Consider the following 19,763-nt stretch of genomic DNA (forward strand, 5'->3'; position numbering starts at 1 on the left):
ACGCTCCTCAGGGGAAAGAGTAGACAAAAAGGAGACATGAAAACGTTTCAGCCTAGGGTAAAGGTGATGTTATTTACAGCATAAAATGAAGAAGGTTCTTTGTGTTGAATGGGAAATTGTTGAGAAATAAAGGGGATGTGAGAGATAAAGGAAATATGAATGTGATTATCCTGGCAAATCTGAGATTAAAAAAAAAAGATGTTTTATGTCAATATTATTTATTTTCTTTCTGAACGAAAAATATCTAAGTACTTGGAGACTTAAGCAAAATGCCCTTTATCTTTCCATCAGTTTTCATATTTGTCTATGAGAAACTGCTGAGAAATTAAGGAGACCTCTTTAGTTTCTGCTGGAAAACACTGATATAACATGCAAAGACAAAGATGCCTATGGGGCATTCTTGACCACTTGAATTTGTTCATATGAGAAGTGGAGTACCTGAAACAGTGCAATATAATGCAGATCACAGAACAGGCCATTATGTCGATTTGTGCCAAATGAATTTTTACCATGACGCAGAGACCTTCAGGAAGACCATTAAAGAAGCTAAAAGCTAGGGGTCAGTAAAGGTTATTGACCCACACACATACATACACACACACACACACACATATATATATATATATATATATATATATATATATACATACACACACACACAACCGTGGTCCAAGCAGAGGCATGGAAACAGAGGGAAATATCTGGCAACACATTCCATTGCAACAGCAGGTATTTAATGGCACTTCCATGGGGCACTATGTGTGACATTCATTATCACAACTTCCTCAAGAGCCTAGCATAGTGCTAGGTGTTGTCCTAATAGAAGCATGTCACATGCGGCGCTTGTTCTTTCTTCACCTACACTTAGCACTGCTTTATCACATTAAACATGTGCTGACAACTGTTTCAAAGGTTTATTTTTCACGTCCAACCTTCTCAGTCACAGCCAGAGATAGATTTAGCCGAAATCCGTACTCAAGTAAATTTATTATTATTTGAGTAAATCAATGGCTCCAACTTGAGTAGAAATACAAAAGTAGTACTGTGTATTGAGTAAATCAAACATCAGCACTGAAATACTTTAGAAAATGTAGCGTACAACTGCATTCTCTTTTTGGATATTTTTGGCCTACATTAAAATGCTACACTAAAGTCAATGGTGACCAATAACAACACAGCACAACAACAAAACAGAAGCAAAGTAAAATAATACAAAAATAACTGAGCTCAATAAGAATTGTTGGAATGTAACGGAGTCAAATACTCGGGACAGTTCAAATTCACCAATACTCCTTGGCAGTATTTGTTACTAAATGCCTCAGTCATTTACATTTAAGACATTTTGGCAGACTTTCTTATCCAGAGCGACTTACAAGGCTACTGGTATTACAGGTAGGCCAATTCAGTGTTAGGACTCTTACTGGTGTAGACTGGTCGATCAGACCTGGATTCTAACTGGTATTAACAATGCACCACGCCAAAGTCTTTACTTCTAGCATAATTTCTACCTAGGTCTACAACCAAGGCCAAGAGCAGCTAAATTAGCACCAGATCCTCCCCCGGGGCATTAAAACCCTACGCACATGCACACCCGCTTAGACTACAGCCCCCTCTACTGCCTACACCGAGAATAACAGTCATTATCCTATGTTGGAAATGTGATCAAATCCCCAACGAGCAGTAGTTTAATCTTACTGTATTCAAACTGTCCACTCCATTCATGGTGAAAAAACATTGCAAATTGCATTGAAAAAGCATTGCATGATGCCACAGATAATCCAGGTCCTGGTTCCTTTAAGAACGTGTCAGTGTTCAAATGTATGTTTTAGAAAAGATTTGCGCAAGTGTGGCTTATCATATGTTTGATTTGACCAAAAAACATACTATAACCACGCCCTCCTCATCCAATAAGACACTAGTTATTATACACTTTATTGTTTTTAATTAATAATGTATTTATGAGGTGTTTTACTAAAATAAACTTGGGTAATGTTATGAAATAAATTATAAAAAATGCAACCTTCCTTTATTTGTATATTGTTTTTTTGGTTGTTTGTTTATAACATTTTGGCCTGTTATAACAAATTTTTGGTAAGACTTGTCATATAAACAAACAAACAAAAAATCATTAAACAGACATAAACCTTACAGTCTCCGAGAACCTTTTGTGGCACCTGTGTTAAAGCCATCTGTATCTGTTTGTTATAGAGAAAGGAAGCCAACCTGAGATGTATCCTGGAGAACAACAGGGACTTGTCCAGAGCTGAGTATCTGATCTGATACTATCTGAAAGAAATGAGGAGCAGAAGGATGGGTTTATTCATTGCAGGTTTGTTCTAAAATAGAAATTGCAGTAAACAATGGCAAACTCTCAAAATAACAAGAATAAAAAACAAGAGAACTGTAATAACTAGAAACAGCGAAAACAGCTTAGAACTGCAGCATAAATACAACTTCAGAAAGGAAACAGCAAACTCTTTTCTACAAAGGCTCAACCCAGAGGATATGTATTGGTCATATTTTGTTTTTTGTTGTCCCACGTGATTTAAAGTTATGTAAAAACAAATAAATGTAGGTGAAAATTAGTTGTTTTTCAACAAAATGATGGAAGATTAGGTTTAGCTGTAGATGTGGGTTTAGTTTTGAAGTTAAAATAAAACAGGTTTTTACACTTTGAGTTTAGTTTAATTTATTTGAAAGAAATTTTAATCTTAGGCAAACAGACTGAACATCTGCAAAGCAACTACAGTGGACTTTCAAAATAAAGTGTAACAGATTAAACAAGGAACCATGGTGCACATAGGGTCCATCTAGACTGGGCAGAGTCCGTGTACGAAACGTCTCAAGCAAAATTAGGTATGACGTGCTATTTATGGCCTAACAGTAGAGAAGCGCTTCCCAGTCCTGGTCCAAAAAAGACCTTTGACATCCTTATTTTCCCTGATAAGCTTGAATGCAAAATATGAAAACCCCTGGTCAAATATCATGTTGATTTTAGGCAATTACATTTCAGCAGTCATTTCTATTTTTTTTTCTAAGATTATTGTTTCTGTTTGGCACAGGTAGAATTTTATGCATCAAAATATTCATGACAAGGTTACTCTAGGTCCACAGCTGGGAACAGAGTTAATTTAGTAGGTAAAATTGGTTTTCAAAGAAGATAATATTCCACAGATAACAATCCACAATATTTAGCCTATCCATTAGTTATTTATTCTATTGTTTAGTCTATTGTTATTCTCTGGCTTTAGAACATTGTGGAATAATGAAACATATGATCAGGTTGTGATGCTTGCCATTCACTGGTATTGTGCTCCACAGCTGAGCAAACACATAATGTTCAGTGCCCCATCCATCTGAAAACAAGGGTAGGAGTCCACAGCAGATTTAATGGATGGTTCTGAGGAGTATATGATCAATTAAATGTATAAAAATAATAATCTATCAGGTCCATGGTTTGCCAAACTGGGTAGTGTGTGTTTTGTTAAATTAAGTTTTGTTGAGAGGCAAGCAATAGTTAATTTACTTATGACATTTTAGCTTGTTACTGTCGGTGATTATGTAAAAAATTCATTTAGTTTTTCTTGTCAGTTGTAATGGGTTGAATCCTGCAGTGATATTTCTGAAGCAGAATAGCAGCATGACTTGGCTGTCTGCCACCATCTGAAACACCTTGCTGCTGCATCATTGTACAATAAATCTAATCATAGCCAGACACTTTGGGTCTCTGTGTCCGTTTGGCATTGAGACACATGCGTTGTATACTGGTTACTAACAAACGGAGCCGGACCGCCCTATATAGGCTCACTACGCACGCTACGCACGTAGGGCCCCAGCAAATGAACGAAGCCCCCCTCTTCTTCCCCTTGCATCAAGTGTCATCAGAAAATGAAACAAAACTATACTTCAGCATATGAAAAGAGGAAGAAAATACTACACGAGACTGAGCTGCAGAAGCTGTTTTTCTCAAGGTTGGATTATTAATAAATTATAGTGTGAATTCCAATGACAAACACAGTCAAAATGTTAATTTTTTTTATTCTCATAATTTAGGATTGATTACCAAGTTTATCTTCAATGTATAAACATTGAAGTCTGTGAGGTTTCCTCTGGGTGCTCCGGTTTCCTCTCAAAGTCCAGGGACACACATTGGTGGGTGGATTGGCGACTTAAAAGTGTCCGTAGGTGTGAGTAAATGTGTGAGTGTGTGCTGCCCTGTGGGGGGCTTGCGCCCCCTTTGGGGTGGTTCCCGCTTTGCGCCCAGTGATTCCAGGTGGGCTCCCGACACACCGCGACCCTGAGCTGGATAAGTGGTTACAGACAATGAATATTCGATATTCACACAATCACACTATCCCCGGCATGTTTGACATTTTTGTTACACATTAAACAGTAAAGCAGTCACAGGCGCCTGGACAAAACTACTGCATCATGTAATCATGACACAAACTGCAAGCTGGAGAATAAACAGTTTGTTTCTTTTTCTTCTATTCCACCTTAAGTGCTGCAGCTGTTTATTTACATATTGTTTTTGAATAAATATTGCTGGTTTACACCTTATTTTGTTCTGTATATGGCTGTTTATGCTTAAACCAAAGAAGGAGGGTAATACTAGAATCAGGTGCAACTGTTGAAAAATGGTCAAATTTTGGCTCACAGAATTCAGGTAAGAGGACCTTATCAAAATTTTGCATTGGGCCCCAGGAAAGTCTGGACTGGCTTTGTTAACAAAGCACTGAATTTTAAATACACAGTCACAATTCCCTGCTTTCAGAAACAAACCTCATATCTCCAACTTGTCAACATTGGCAAACTGTCAGAACAATAGATTACAAATCATTTAGAATTTTAATAAAATGTGTGTAGCTTGCAATTTCAAATTCTGGACATTTGTTCCAACAGAGATTCAGTTAAAAACCATTTCACTCTGCCTGATTAAACAGTACAGAATGTACTGTCCATTGACTCAAATACAGATTTTTTAAATCAACCCTTTCTCTGAGCTTATATGTTGCTGTGTTTATGTTTATTATATCATTTGGGGATTTCTACTCTATAAAAACATAAACCAGATTTACAGCTACACCTAGAAGATTGGGCAAAGCTTAGATTTATTTAATTGATTTCAGATGCTGGCGTGGCCTCATCTAACCCATTTAATTAGGACTGGGTCTACACAGCACTGGAGGAGAGCCTGAAACAATAAGGAAGTCTGTAACAGACCTCCACTGAACCTTTCTTATTCCATTCAACAAATAAACCCCTGCCCGCTCGTCTTTAGATAGGCAAAATTTTTGGATGTCTAATATCATGTAGTGTTTACAGTACAAATAAGTGCACATTGCTAAAGCCTTCAATCTTTTTGCAGAGGAATTGGACACATGCCAAGTGCTAGCTAGCCCTTTAAAATATTTACTGAGGTAACAACTAAAAAAGGTATTTTTGATACTAGACCTTTTACTCTCTCTCTCTCCCTCCCTCCCTCCCTCCACTTAACCTTATTTTCCTGTCTTTCTAGTGTATTTACAACTAACTGTATTGCTGTAGCTAATGCTAATTAGCTATGTCAGGTGTTCAAGAGGTCAGAGGTGAGACCAGAGTCGGTCAGATGATCACAGACAAAGGTCGTTGCTGCCATTTTGGCAGCCAAATGTGGCCAAGTTTGTACTGGACCTAGTAAACTCAGATCATTTCCTTTTTTGCTCATTTCCTTTTACCAGTGAAAATAAAATCGTTTTGTTTGCAAGATTGCAATACTATCCAACAAACATGGTTACAAAGTGACAACCTATTGTTTTGGTGCCCACAACGTTGTCTGCTTGATGCTAACTCAATTGCCACAATTAACTATACACACACATATATATATATATATATATATATATATATATATATATATATGCATAAGACAATGTCAAGCTCTGATAAAATGACTTCACCATCCTCCTAAATCCATAATGTATACTTAATATTTTGCTTTAATGCAGAGGTGCCCAAACATATCCACAGATGGCCATTGTGAATGTAGGTTTTTGCTCCAAAAATAACCTGATTTCACTCGTTTAATCAGTGAGTCTTTGTCTTTAAACAAGCTATCTCTTGCCGCACTGGAAATTTTTATGACTAAGTACAGTACATATCTTACAGATTGCTCCTTTAAACACAATTCAGGGTAGTTTTCAGCAGAGCCATACTCCAAATTAGTGTTTTACTGGAGCCTTGGACATAAATGTGTTGAAAGTTAATTTATCATAAGTAATTTATCATAGTCTCTTCTTAAAGGGTGGAGATCTTTCAGTGACCCACGAGCCTTTTGTTTTCATTTACAAACTGAAGGTCATTTCATCTTTCCCTACAAAGACACACACATGTGCACAGCTTTTTGTTAAATTTTACATGTAAATGTAATCCTCAATATTATATATTATATAATATAAAAAAACAACACCAGCAAGTACCGACGCTGTAAATTATATTTTTGTACTTTAGTGTGAACAAGAAATAGGTTATTGTTATCATGTTTATGGCCAAATATTGAGTGGAAATGAATCTGTAGTAGTATATTGGTTGTCTTGTTAAATAGTAATTAGTATATGTGTAAAAATTTAGAGTTGGGGTCCTGCCCAAGGACAGCTGGGGAGCTAGGTCATTTGAGCATTACCAGTGCCAAAGTTATTGAAGCTTTAGCTGGTATTTGTGAACCTCGCTTGCTGGGTTATGTGGCACTTCATAAAATGGGTATGGGAAATGTGTTGTACTCCATCTTGGGATTGTCACAGTAAACTTGCTGTGCATTGTATTTTTATCAAATAATAGTAAGGTCCACAGTAAATGGTCTGAAGTTGTTCCAAAACTCCTCTAACAACGCAGGGATTATATTGTTTTTTACTTAATTTCCCAACGCTGTAAACATCATAATGATCACATGTCCCCGTAACGTCAAGTAAAATTGGGGTACCCACAAAAGTGCTAAATAAATTAATCTCTCTCTCTCTCACACATACACACACACAGTGGAATGCTGAGTTGGGGATTCTGCGTCCAGTCTGCTGCATTTTTACACTCCTCAGCAGTGTTAGTGAGTGTGCGCGTGTGTGTGTCTTCTACCTCCTCCTCCTGTTTAACCCCTTCGCTGCCTTCTCTCTCATCGTCAGTTTTGTTAAGTCACATTTTCCTTTCCACCTTAAATGGTGCAGCAGTGACGCTGTAGTATCATTCTCATAAGGTGGAGATTCAAGCTTCTTTCTGGCTGCCGCCTGGAGTAAAGGCAAAAAAAGTAGTGGTGAAAAGGGGGTGGAGATTATACCTGCCTCAGCCAATCAGAGAGAAGGAGAGTGTTTACAGACTGGTGCATGGGCCAATCAGAGCGCGACAGGGAAACGCCATAGGCAGAGATGCTGAGAAGCGATTGCAGCGCAGTGAGAATGTGCGAGTGCGTCCCAAACCTGAGCTCATCTCTCTCAGAGCTCCATCTCTGCAGAATGTGTGAATGTGTGAGTGAGGGAGGGTGTGTGTGAGAGCAAGAGAGAAAAAGGGAAAGATAACTGGGAGAGGAAGAACCCTTGGTGTGGGCACTCCAAAAAACACCTCTTAGTGGGAAGAAAACAAAATACAACAATAAGAAGAAGGTAGAAAGAAAGGCAAAGAGGATAAACCAAAGTGCTGTGATTTTTTTTTTTTCAATTTTCTTCTTTCTTATTTCTTTTTTTCCCCAAAAAACCCTTAAAGTGCCCTGCAGTAGCTGCTGAAGTTTGTCCACTCCTCCTCCTGCTCTCTTGGTGCAGTACAGCTCAAGACCAAGGTAAGCACATTTGACTTATAAAGGATTCTGTTTTTGTTTAAAGTAATGCTCTATGCTACTCAGGTTTACAGCCACCTGAAACAAGAGTCACTTCTTCCCTGCAGAGCCAAGGGACATTGTCAAGGTAAAAAGAACATGCAATTAAAACATTCTGTGTTAAGACAGAAGTGCTGCATGGAGTGGAGGTGGGGAAGGGAAAAGGCGGCGGAGGAGGAAGGTGTGGTGGGGGGTTACTACTTGAGTATAACTTTCTCTTGTAAGCCCAGTCCGTTTGTGTAGCATCCCGTGCTGCAGTGTCTGATTACATAATAGAGATGTGCGTAGAATGCAACTTGAGTATTTGAACATGTGCTGGTAACTGGCCTGACTCACGCCACTCAAACCAGCACTGATCTACTGAACTTTCTGCCAGTTTTTAAAAGAAATACTTCAGCATTTTCCAGTCTAATCTCTGTGCACTACATCTAGTGTAGTAGTGTATAATCACTATCAGGCAAAACATTGCACCACCATTTTTTACATTATTATTATGATTATTATTGGTTAGTTATTTATTTACTTTTTTTTTCTTTTACAAATTCCAGCTGCCCTTATTCTGAACATTTAATCAGGAATTAACTAATAGAAGAAGGCTTCACATTTACTAACCTAAATTGGCATTTGCTACAAACAATCATTCTGTCATTACTTAGTAAAAAGATGAAATCCAGTATAAATACATAGTATGGGAATGGTTGGCTGATGCCAATATCTGATATTTTTCATTAATACACACCTGCCATTTCCAATGGTGATGAAGATACATATTATGATTTAGACCTTTACTTCAGCACCATTTTACAAAATGTCATGCAATAATTTGTTGATGATTAAAACTACTGCACATTCATGAAATGGGGACACCTAGCACTGTAACCAAGTTATGTTCTGTTTCTCTATAGCACAATTTGCACATCATCAAACACCTTTCTGGAGCATCTACCAAATCGAAGCATCTGCCAAATACCGATATTTGTCTTAAGCCGATATATGCTGATACCAATATTACTGTGACATAATCGTGCATCCCTAGAAGCCAGAGGGAAAATGCTGAAGCAGGGAAATTACCATCTGTGGTAACTGTGTGATACAGATGCAGTACACAAGCTTGAAAAATGTTTGAATGTTTAATTACCTTAGATCTGCATGCTCAAAGAAAGCTTTATACAGGACTTAGAGGTTGATTTTCTCTCTATAAATCAGTGTCAGTGCTGAATGAATGCTTTGATGCTGGTTTTAGTTTGGTTTCCCACAATGAGCTACAGCTACTGCTAATTGTAAATGAAGCTTATTCTGCTGAACAAGCTTTTCTGTCTGAGCAGCACTCACATAGATGAGCTTGCTCTATCCCTTTTGTCTTCTGCCTGGACCTTCCCAGTTGTGTAAACTTTGCACAGTGGACTATTTGGCTTTTCCCCACTGAAGGATGAATATTTTTTATCCATCTTCGTGTTTAATTAGAATAGGGGGCTAGAGGATTGATCGTTCGTGATAAAGGGTGTATGGTTGACCAGGTAGAATTGACAAACAGACTGGTCTGAGGTCAGTGATAAAAGCTGTTTATTGTTGTGCACCCTGGTTCCGGTCCAGAGAAACTCCCTCAGCGCGAGGTCTGCAGTGGAGCAACTGAAGAGGAAAGCAATTCAGAGAGCAATCTCATTGATTGCAGTGGAGAGCAGGGTGAATAGCCCATGCGGTGTCAGACTGGAGGAGGAGGGTGAGAAGGGGTGTTTGAGGAGAGGTCGCTGCTGGGATGCAAGATAGAGGGTTTGGGCTGCTGTGCTTAAACAGGCTCCAGTTCTGTCCTTGAGGGTCAGATGTAATGAACGAATGTTTTGATATGAAGCAAAGTAGAGCTGTTAGGGGGCTTGGCACTTGCTTACATCATTATGAGTGTACTGGATAATTCTGGCCATCTAGGTAATGAGATTTACAGTATTTATACTCATATATCATATACCCAACAGAAAATGTATGATTGTGTAACACACACACACACATACACACACACACACACACACACACACACACACACACACATATATATATATATATATATATATATATATATATATATATATATATATATATATATATATCCTGTAGTACTACAGTTACAGACTGTAGTCCATCTATTCCTCAGCATATTTTGTTTGCCCTCTTACACCCTGTTCTTCAATGCTCAGGACCCACACAGGACCACTACAGTGACCCTGATGTGGTGATATGCTAGTGTGTGTTGCACTACTATAAGTGGATCAGACACAGCAGTGCACTTGCGTTTTAAACACTGTATCCACTCACTGTCCACTCTGTTAGAAAAAACCAGCCTCGTTGGTCCACCTTGTAGATGTAAAGTTTTAGACAGTAGCTTATCTCTTGCTGCATGGAAGCTGTGTTAATTCGTTTAGTACTTCATCAATGATCAAAGGACACTGCCCGTAGGACATTGATGGCTGGATATTTTTGGTTTGTGGACCATTTATTCTCAGTCTAGCAGTGGTGTGTGTGTGTGCATGTTTGTGTACCTGCTGATTCACTGAAGTGAAACCACCACCCCTCCCTCAGTAAATCTCTGCGCTGGACTGCTGTATGGGGGCTGCTAATGTTTAGAGAACAGAGGTGTCACCTTTTACACACCACAGTAATGGACGAGCTCTATGAAGTAATGACGCAGTATTAGGGCTCATAATTCAGCTCGCTTCTAATGTTATTGCGAGGAGTAGTTTTCACCCCATGAGACCTGCACTGTAGAGCCAGGCTTTATTCCACACTGTGTTTCAAAAAAGGACCACCGTTGCCTCTCTTTAGCTAACAAACATTTCATTTAAACCTACCCCACCCCCTCCTTTCAAAACCGCCCCCGACCCTCTCTGGAGTGCAGTACGTCTTCAGTGGAGAGCTACGTAGTTGATGGCTCATGAAATTGAATTGTGTTTTCTTGTTCGATTCGTGTTTCACTGTCGTTGAAATTGGGAGGAGATTTTACATCAAGTGTCAGAGTCATTCTTGTGTATCTTCTCAATTCAACATTGAAAGAGTCAAACATAATAAAAGGGTAAATATGGGAGGTTTTGGTGCCTTTTCTTTTGTTTTTTTTCTTGGAGCACCACTGCCTGTATGGAACTCATAGTAGGGTGTACCCCAGACTGCACCACAGAATAGCGGACTGAAGCACAGGTTTACAGTCAAATCAGTATTGACATGTAGATCAATATACAACATAGGTCATTGACAGTTTTTGTCCTTCTGTAAAGTTAATATTTTTGGAGATACATGTTTTCCTTTGGACAGTAACAATATTTACTGTATGACTAGCTCATCCTGCAGTTCTTGTAAAATCAAGGGTATAATGGGGACTTTGCCCAACCTTGTTATAATGACAGCTTCTACTGTTCTGGAAAGCAGCTGATTTTTGGATGGCCTTCACCCACTAGAAGATTAGATATTGATAATTGACCATTACATGTGTATCCCACACATCACTCCAACTCATCCTTAAGGTATTAAATTGAGCTTTACTCTAGGAAATGTAGTTCCACATTTTATTACTCAGTGCTTGGGGGCTTTATATCTTTCTAGTTGATGCTTGGTGTAGAATGAGGTGAACTCATCCTTATACAACTGCAACAGCATCCCATTACTTTTCATGCCTCTCTGCAGAGATTATAGAAGCTATGTATGCACAACCATTGGTAGGTTATATTGATATTTGATTGAAATGATCTGTTATTTCAATGTTGTTTGACTAAATGGTCACTTTTTTGACACTTAACATGGTTTATATGTTAAAGAGAATGTAAATCTTGCCATTTCTCAATCTCCAAAAGCAGTTCATAAAATGCTCACACACTGCATGATGTTGTTATGGTAGCAACCAGCAATTGATGGATTCAATCAAGTTACTGACCAAAACAGCCTCATCAAAGTAGTGCTAATGTAAATTGGAGTACTGTCACATGATTCTTTAGAGATTTTACAGGTTTCCTGGTCTTTCTATCTCTATTATGATTAAAAGAGTATTAAGTCAGTTTCATCAGCAAAAAGCATCATAAATAGTTATGAAAATTATTTTATTCTATTATATTCCAACTATAAAGTGCAACTGGCATGAGATGAGGAGTCAAATAAATTTTTAATTTGTGGGTCGCACATGTGGAGATGGCCATGTTGTGCATATAGGTTATATAAGTGCACATATATTCAGACCACTAGTTGTCAGTATAATGCATATAAAATACATAAAAATCATTGAATCTTTGATTGTTTAAAGTTGCAAATAATTATTTTTCCTCGAGAGGCACTAGCCTTTCAGAGCCAAACATGAACAGTTATTCAGCAATGCGGCCCTCTCTCCCTCCACCCACCTCCCATTGTGTGTTTAACTGTTCATTGCTGAGAGCAAAAGCTGAAGAAGACTGACTCACTATAATTGAGCTTATAACATTCATTCATTCATTCATTGTCTGTAACAGGGTTTCTGTTAAGGTTCTCATTCGAAATTCCCTTTCCACCTTAAATGATGCCAATGAACGTTGTGTTTTAACACTGATAAATGTAAATTACACTGAGAAAAGTAAAAAAAAATAAACGCTGTGTAAATGCCCTGAATGGTAAATGAACAACACAGAGAAAATGTAAAATGTTATTTAGAGTTCCTTTTATGGTGGAATGGGAAATCTGAATTAAAAACTGTCAAATAAAATACTAACTTCCATTCTGCATTCCACCAGATGCCACACAACAGAGAGTAAAGCAGAGAAGTGAAAACAGTATTTCCTAGTGCATCCTAACACACACAAATGCTGTGAGAGGAGTCATTGACCTAGGAGAGCACCACTAGGAGAATCACTGTGAGATCAGCATCCCAGTGGAGCATTTCAGCAGCACTTAGTGTTCTCCATTCTTAGTGTTGATTCTTGTCTTGTCTCACTCTGCCTTAGAGGCTTTTTTTGCTGAAGAACATGTTTGTTTTTTCAGTGGAGGAACATGTGGATAGTTGGGTTGTCCTGAATGTTTGATAGTGAAAATCAGCCATCTTGCATAGAGAAAACTTTGTGGACAGTGTCTATATCTTGTTGAGGAGGGCAAAGCAAACGTGGGGATTTTCCTATAGGCATTTTCATTTCATTGTACATTTTACCATGATTACAATTACAATTAATTAATGATTATTTTGTTTTTGTATTTTTGACCCTCTTAATTCAGTAACGAGGTTTGTACTGTAAATATGCTCCAGTGTTAAAGCTTTTTAACTTTTTAAAGATATTTTTTCTAATGTTGCCGGGAGCTTGTTCTTTTCTCGTTTTCTGAGCACTGTTTATATTTGGTGTGTGATTGTGCTTTGGCTGAAACTGTATTTTCTCAGTGTTTGCATTTGACTTCTTTTTGTCAAAACAGAGCACATCCAAACCACAGATGCTGTGTTTTTCTTTGGTACGAGCTGCTCGAGTCACTCTGTCAGCCTCGGCGTTTGGGTTGCTTCCATGTGGCAGATAGGGATAGAATCATGTGACTACAGCTTGGTAGCATGGTTTTAAAGGGGCAGTACATGAGCACACAGTGGGGACATAAAAGAATAAAGGATATATTCGATAAAGGCAATATGTCGATTAGAAGTTCTGAATGTCGATTTTGATTCATTTTCGATTAATTGCCCAGCCCTATGTGAAGTGCACTGTTTAGGGAGTAGAACTGGGACAACAAAAGCATTAAATATGGCCTGTGCAAACATTATGGCACATTGTGTTTTACTTATATTCAGCATGTTTAGCTCAACACATAAAGAAAATTAGCAGATTTTTAGTGCAACAAGATATGGTCATTTTTTTCAAGTATAAAATCAGCAGAACATGTAATTTGACCAGGGATCACACCTTAGATGAATAAGCCTATGTATGTTTTATATATATTCTACATGGGCATCCGTGGAGTACAGTGCGATTGTAGGAGTTATTTATGATTGAGTACGATACACTGATGGAATATGTATGAGGCAAATATTTTGAAGGCTGGTTATTGGGTTATTGGGATCAGGGAGATGTTGGTGCAGAGTGTTTGTCTGAGTAAAAAGCTGCTGAGGCCTTGGACAGAAGTCACACATCTAACAGGTGACTTTTGATTTCTTCCTCTGTCCACTGGCATCTGTTCAGCCGTACTTATTTAGAAATGCGATTTTATCCACAGAGTATGTGAATGTGTTGCTTGTTTCAAGTAGTATATCTAAATAAACCATAAGTAAAATGTAATGGAAATTTTTATATGGCTCTGTTGAAAGACCCTGTCGGCTTGTTTTGTCTGTATATTCATTTCTAATCGTCAACACAACTCACAAATTAAAAGTGCATGTCAGGTCAGTTCGAGGTCAGTGCTTTATCAGAACAAAACATTCTGTCCCTCATCTTGAATATCAAACTCTAAGGAAACTAAGCTTGCAGAAGCTTGCAGAGTGATTATCTTATGCTTATGACATATAAACTACCTTTATAAACCCTCTGTGAAAACATCTTCTTTGTCCACATTCACATAGTGCTCTGTGCTATTGTGTGTTGACCACCTTAAGGTTAAATAAACTACTTACTGATTGAAAATGCTCTGTTAGCTTTTCGTTCTTAATACTTGTATTATTTTCTCCACCACATACACAAATTGAATGATCTGCTGAAGTAATAAGTCAATTTCATTAGATAATTTACATATCACAGGCAAAAACATTGTTTGAATAATCTCAGAATATTCATACTGTTATGGTAATTGTCTAAGTGCCACCAGGAAGGAAGACCGAGTTCCAAAATGATTCTCAGGACCGAGGAGAAATCAGAGGAATAAAGACACGTACAGTCACGTACATCAATGGTCACGTGTGTATCATTCGGTCATTATTACATCACGTCTCATTGGTCAAAACACAGACACTCCAAATCTGGCATCTTATGATATACATATTTCTGTTGTCTTGTTTTCTCTTGTTATCATAATGTCTGCAGACGGTTAGGTCAAGATTTCCACTCAGGATGTTCTTCGAAGTGCATTGTTAAACACGATCCCTGCCCACTCCAGGGTCATGTCCTAAGTACATTATGTAATAAGGACTTTAAGATCATGAGCTTAAGCACAATGCTCTATACTTCTACACTCCAATCATGATGTATCTGTGTATAACAATCATTATAGAGTATATTTGTGGATTATTATCGTCATTATCTCATTACAATGTTATATTGCATTTTACCCATTACACTTACAACAAGCTAATAATGGGAAATTACATATATTGGCTAAATATACAAGAGCAGACATTTTCTCCAATGATTCTACATCGCTTTATGAAACAGACTGAAATATACTGACACCTAGCGGCATTTATTAATTTTAAACATGGTCACTGCTATGTAGGCAGCTGCTCTTTTCAACACAAACTGGTTCTTTCAGGGTCAGGGCAAGAATGACTTATTACACCTTTAATATGGTTTTACATGAAATAAATAATTTTGCTCTGTGTGTGTGTGTGTGTGTGTGTGTGTGTGTGTTTTCTGTCCTCTCATCAGGAACATAAGTTCCTTAAAATAATCATATGTGTGTGTGTGTGCGTGTGTGTGGCTTTTTTCCCCATGCTAAGCCAATAGTCATGGTATCATGGATCTCAGGGTTCCAAAATATTTCTGAGATCTTTTACTGCAGTGAGCAGAGCTTCTCACATGCTCAGTCATGACAAACTCTCTGGTCCCTGTTTGTTTGACACGAGTCAAATGAGACTGAGACTGGAACCAGGACCAAATCCAGGGTTGAGGTATTGGAGGCATTGATTAAAGGCAGCAGCACAGCGTCTGCACTACATCTGCTCTGAAGGCAGCAGAAGGCACTGTGTGTGTGTGTTTGTGGGTGTGTGTGTGTGTGTGTGTGTGTGTATGTGTGTGTGTGTGTGCGTGTGTGTGTGTGTGTCGACATCATCAATGCTTCAACGCATGTAGGTTGCACCATTTTCTGCTGACCAAGTCAGATCAGAGGTGTGTGTGTGTGTGTGTGTGAGTGAGTGAGTCTATATGTGTGCTTCTTCTGTGTGCTTTGTACATCTGGTCTTTGAAAATATGGTTATATGTTTTAATATATAACTATATTTTTATATATACCATTTTTCACTACCCATGGCATGTTTAAAGCTCTTCAGGTTCTGTTTGACAAAATGCTGGTGCACTGCACAGTGTCATCGCAGCAGCAGTCAGTAATAGTTTCTGTCATTGTGAGAGTAAAAAAAAAAGTGTTATTGTGCGTTTGGAAATCCGACTGACTGTCAGCGCTGTAGTTGCTGACTGCTCCACTACCAATAAATGGCCTGTGTGGCATTGGAGAGAAACCCACTAAATTTATCAGCTGACTTTTGCCTTTTTTGGCATTTGCTCAGATACATTTGTCCTTTAAAGCTGTGATTCCATGGAGGACAGCCAAGCATTACAAAATATAGTAAAGAAACATTAAATAAACAACTAACATTAACCTAAATCCCAAAGTCTGTGCCCAACCTGATTTATAGTTACTCTAACATGAATAGAACAGATGTAGTGGAAGCCTAATTCACGTTTAAGTGTTTTCATCACAGTATAACTTTTTAAATATAAAAATTAGAAAAAATGCTGTGAAAATTAGAGAACAGTTATCACTTCCTTAAATTATTTTACAAGTGGAATTTTTGATGTTTACAGTTTTCAGAAATTAGAAAGAAATGTAGTGGTCTTAGCCACAGACGCTTCAACTACAGAGAGTCTGATACCTTCAGTGCATTAAGCTAACCTCATACTTAGGATTCTTCCAGTTGCATTCTGATTGGCTCTCTGTACACCCACATATTCTCACATCCATATATCATGTTGTGCTGACTCTGGCACTGGTCTGACGTAAATCAAAAACTACCTCCATATGTCATGCCAATATAGTAGACTTGTGATCGGTCCTTTTGCGTGTGAGTCAATTTTCCTTTCCTTGGCTACGTTAAGTGGCGAGAGACAAGAGATGTAGAGACTTCTGGTTTTAACGACTCCCGCTCTCACAAAACACCATTTTCTCACACTGCTCTTTTTTATTCTGTTTCTACCCTTTTTCCAGTCTCTTCAACATGAAAGCTTTAAGAACTGTTTATTTGGTGTTGACACTTTGCTGTGCTACCAGGTCTTGCATGGATTCTAAGAATCATATTTTCACTTTGACATTTCTCTTCATTTTGTAAGTACATAATCTTATTACAATTCACCTCACTTTCTCTGGATGGGTGAGATAGACCTCCTCTACCCTCATCCGACAAGCACAATGCTGGCCAGCATGGACGTCTGTTGGCTGATGTGACAGATCTGGACAGTGAGTGTTCCTATTCAACAGGTAGAAATGTACAATGGTACAGTGTTAGCAGCCATTTAAAAAGAGGTGGTGGTTGGCCTCACACACCTCAGGGAAGGCTAAGGCAATCGCATGCTGCTTCTGTGTTGGTTGGTGCCACTGTCTGCAGAGGGAGTTATAGATATCTGGCTTATGATGGGTAATTTTTAAAATACGGAACTAATTTAATGCAGTATTTATGTTCATAATATATATCTCATCAATTTTACCCACAGTATTTGTTATGAGTTTTGTGTTTGTCTTATGATTTGTATATAGTGAGGATATATTGTCTTGTGGTGTACAGGTGAAGCAGCTGGAGAAAAAAATGAGGCATGAATGTTAACAAATTGCTCGGGTGGACGATTGCGGCCCACAGAGCCTGAGGCTCAGACAGCTACACACACACACACAAACACACACACACACACACACACACCTGCTACAGAGCACACAGCCGCTGGTGCAGTGTGATTCCCCCGAGAGACTCTCACACACTCTCACTCACACGCACACCTTGCGCATACAGCACACATCCACTGGTGCAGTGTGTTTCCCCAGAGAGCCTCACACACACATGCACAGAACTGCGCACGCTGCACCAGCAGAGATTTCAATGCAGTTTTCTGAGTGGTTAACTAAATGAACAGTTTTGAACTGTATGGCATTATGTTATCTGTGTGTGTACATTTGTAGATGCCATTATAATTAGTGAATTAATAGAATTACAGTCACTTTATTGGACTTGTGCTTGCCCACAGAGTAGTTTGTTCTCCGCATTTTACCCAATCCGTGCAATGATTAGCATTTGGGGGTTAGGTGCCTTGCTCAAGGGCGCTCCAGTCATGACCTTCCGGCTCTGGGGATCGAACCCCTTCAGATTACAAGCCCAGTTCCCTAACTACCAGGCCATGGCTGAATTATTTATTAGAGCACCCATTATGGATGAATAGCTTGTATCCTCTCCATAGAAAAGCATGAAATGAAATGGCACTCTCTGGAGCAGCTAATGTTTTTATGCCAGTGGTCCATCATATAGTCTGTAGCCCTCACAGAACAGTAGAAGCTGTTGCTGCAGCAGAAGGAAAGGAACTTATACCCAGGTAAAATTAATACAGCAGAAACTGAATTTATTCCAAACCCAATTGAACCAAACCAAACTAAACTACAAGCATCTTGGCATGAGCTGATCAATGGATGAATAATCAATACAATGAGCCCTGAAGCATAAGGAACAGAGCTACAGATATGTGCTGCTATGGTTGTGGTTGTGATTTCTTTGTCTTTTCTTAGGCTTAAACACACAGGGGCCTATGCTACAGAAATCAGGAGCTGTAATAATGACCTGCCGATTTTTTTTATAAGATATTTACTTGGTTTGTTTGCTGCAGAGTTGGGTGTAGGAGTGAAATGTAATGAGGTAGTAGTGAAATTACTGTTTGGTGTAATGACACCGTGGAGTGCATTAAAATCCTTTGAATTACATTACAGTTAATGACTTAATAATAACTTCACTGCTTGCATTACTCCTGTGTCTATAGGAAAACCATATCAATTATGCATGATACATTTAAAACATATATAATTCCTCTCTCTGTATATATTAGCTGTACAGTTCTTGTTTGTAATCTGTGTATGTCTGAGATTCCTGCAACTCAAAATATCATTGTAATTTTAAACAGACAAGTCGAGAGTGGAGAAATAAAATAACTGAGCAGAAACAGAAATAAATAAATAAATAAAGTCAAAATGTCAAAAACGAGAGCTCCTTTGTCTCCAATCTCACTGCTTCTCGATCTAGGCTGTGGTGAGTTGTAGTTTGTTATCATATTAAGACCCAGGAGATGAATGATACTAGCACATTATTATTTCCATTGCTCCGTGAAGGATTTTTGTGGACTGCATAAACAGCAAACAGATTTGATTACAGAAGACAAAATAAATCTGATCACACATTGATTTAGGATTGATCCAAGAGCGTAGAATTAGCATGGACGAAGGTGAGGTGTCCCCACCAATATCCAGCGATTATTGAATTGTCCCCACCAATAATTTGATACTCTCCAGGAAAAAAGAAAAAACAAACAAGCGGTGCAGAAGGGTTAAATCACATTCTCTGCTAGTACCCTACCTCCCCATAACACATATGACCAGTGTGATTGGCTGTGCCTTTCCCTGCTGTCACGTGAGTCTCTGTAGTTTGGATGTGAGCATCGCCAAAACTGGAAGGAAAACTTTCCAGTCATAAGCGGGTATTACTGTGCAAGACTCAGGTGCATCGTGGGTAACACATGGGGGTCAAAAGCCAGAATGGCTGCAAAAAAGAAGATGAACATAAGGAACTGTTTTTCAAAGAAACACGTAAGTTACTTAAAGTCAAGTTTGCTAATGAAATGAGTCCATCATGATAACAGCAGGCGAAAATAATCTGTAGCTATGAATAACTGGTTTGGAAATGAACTGCACAACAAACTGCCATTTATCACGAAGGAAAGGAAAAAAACAAACAGGCAATGGGAGGTATAGATGCGTAGGTCCCCACCAATGTCAAGAGCAA

At 38.5% G+C, this 19,763-nt stretch overlaps 1 protein-coding gene across 3 annotated transcripts in view; it reads left to right on the forward strand.

Annotated features, from left to right (window-relative positions):
• The first annotated feature begins 7,507 nt into the window (after positions 1 to 7,507).
• Positions 7,508 to 19,763, forward strand: part of LOC136691886 (synaptotagmin-2) — a 62,520-nt gene continuing 50,264 nt past the window's right edge. For 2 of the 3 annotated variants that reach the window (XM_066664795.1, XM_066664798.1), the window contains exon 1: positions 7,508 to 7,801. The gene's annotated coding sequence lies outside the window, so the exon portion shown is untranslated. The remainder of the gene's footprint in view (positions 7,802 to 19,763) is intronic. The other variant, XM_066664797.1, reaches the window with a different exon arrangement.

Source organism: Hoplias malabaricus, chromosome 3 (genome assembly GCF_029633855.1).
Source record: "Hoplias malabaricus isolate fHopMal1 chromosome 3, fHopMal1.hap1, whole genome shotgun sequence".
Taxonomy (NCBI): domain Eukaryota; kingdom Metazoa; phylum Chordata; class Actinopteri; order Characiformes; family Erythrinidae; genus Hoplias; species Hoplias malabaricus.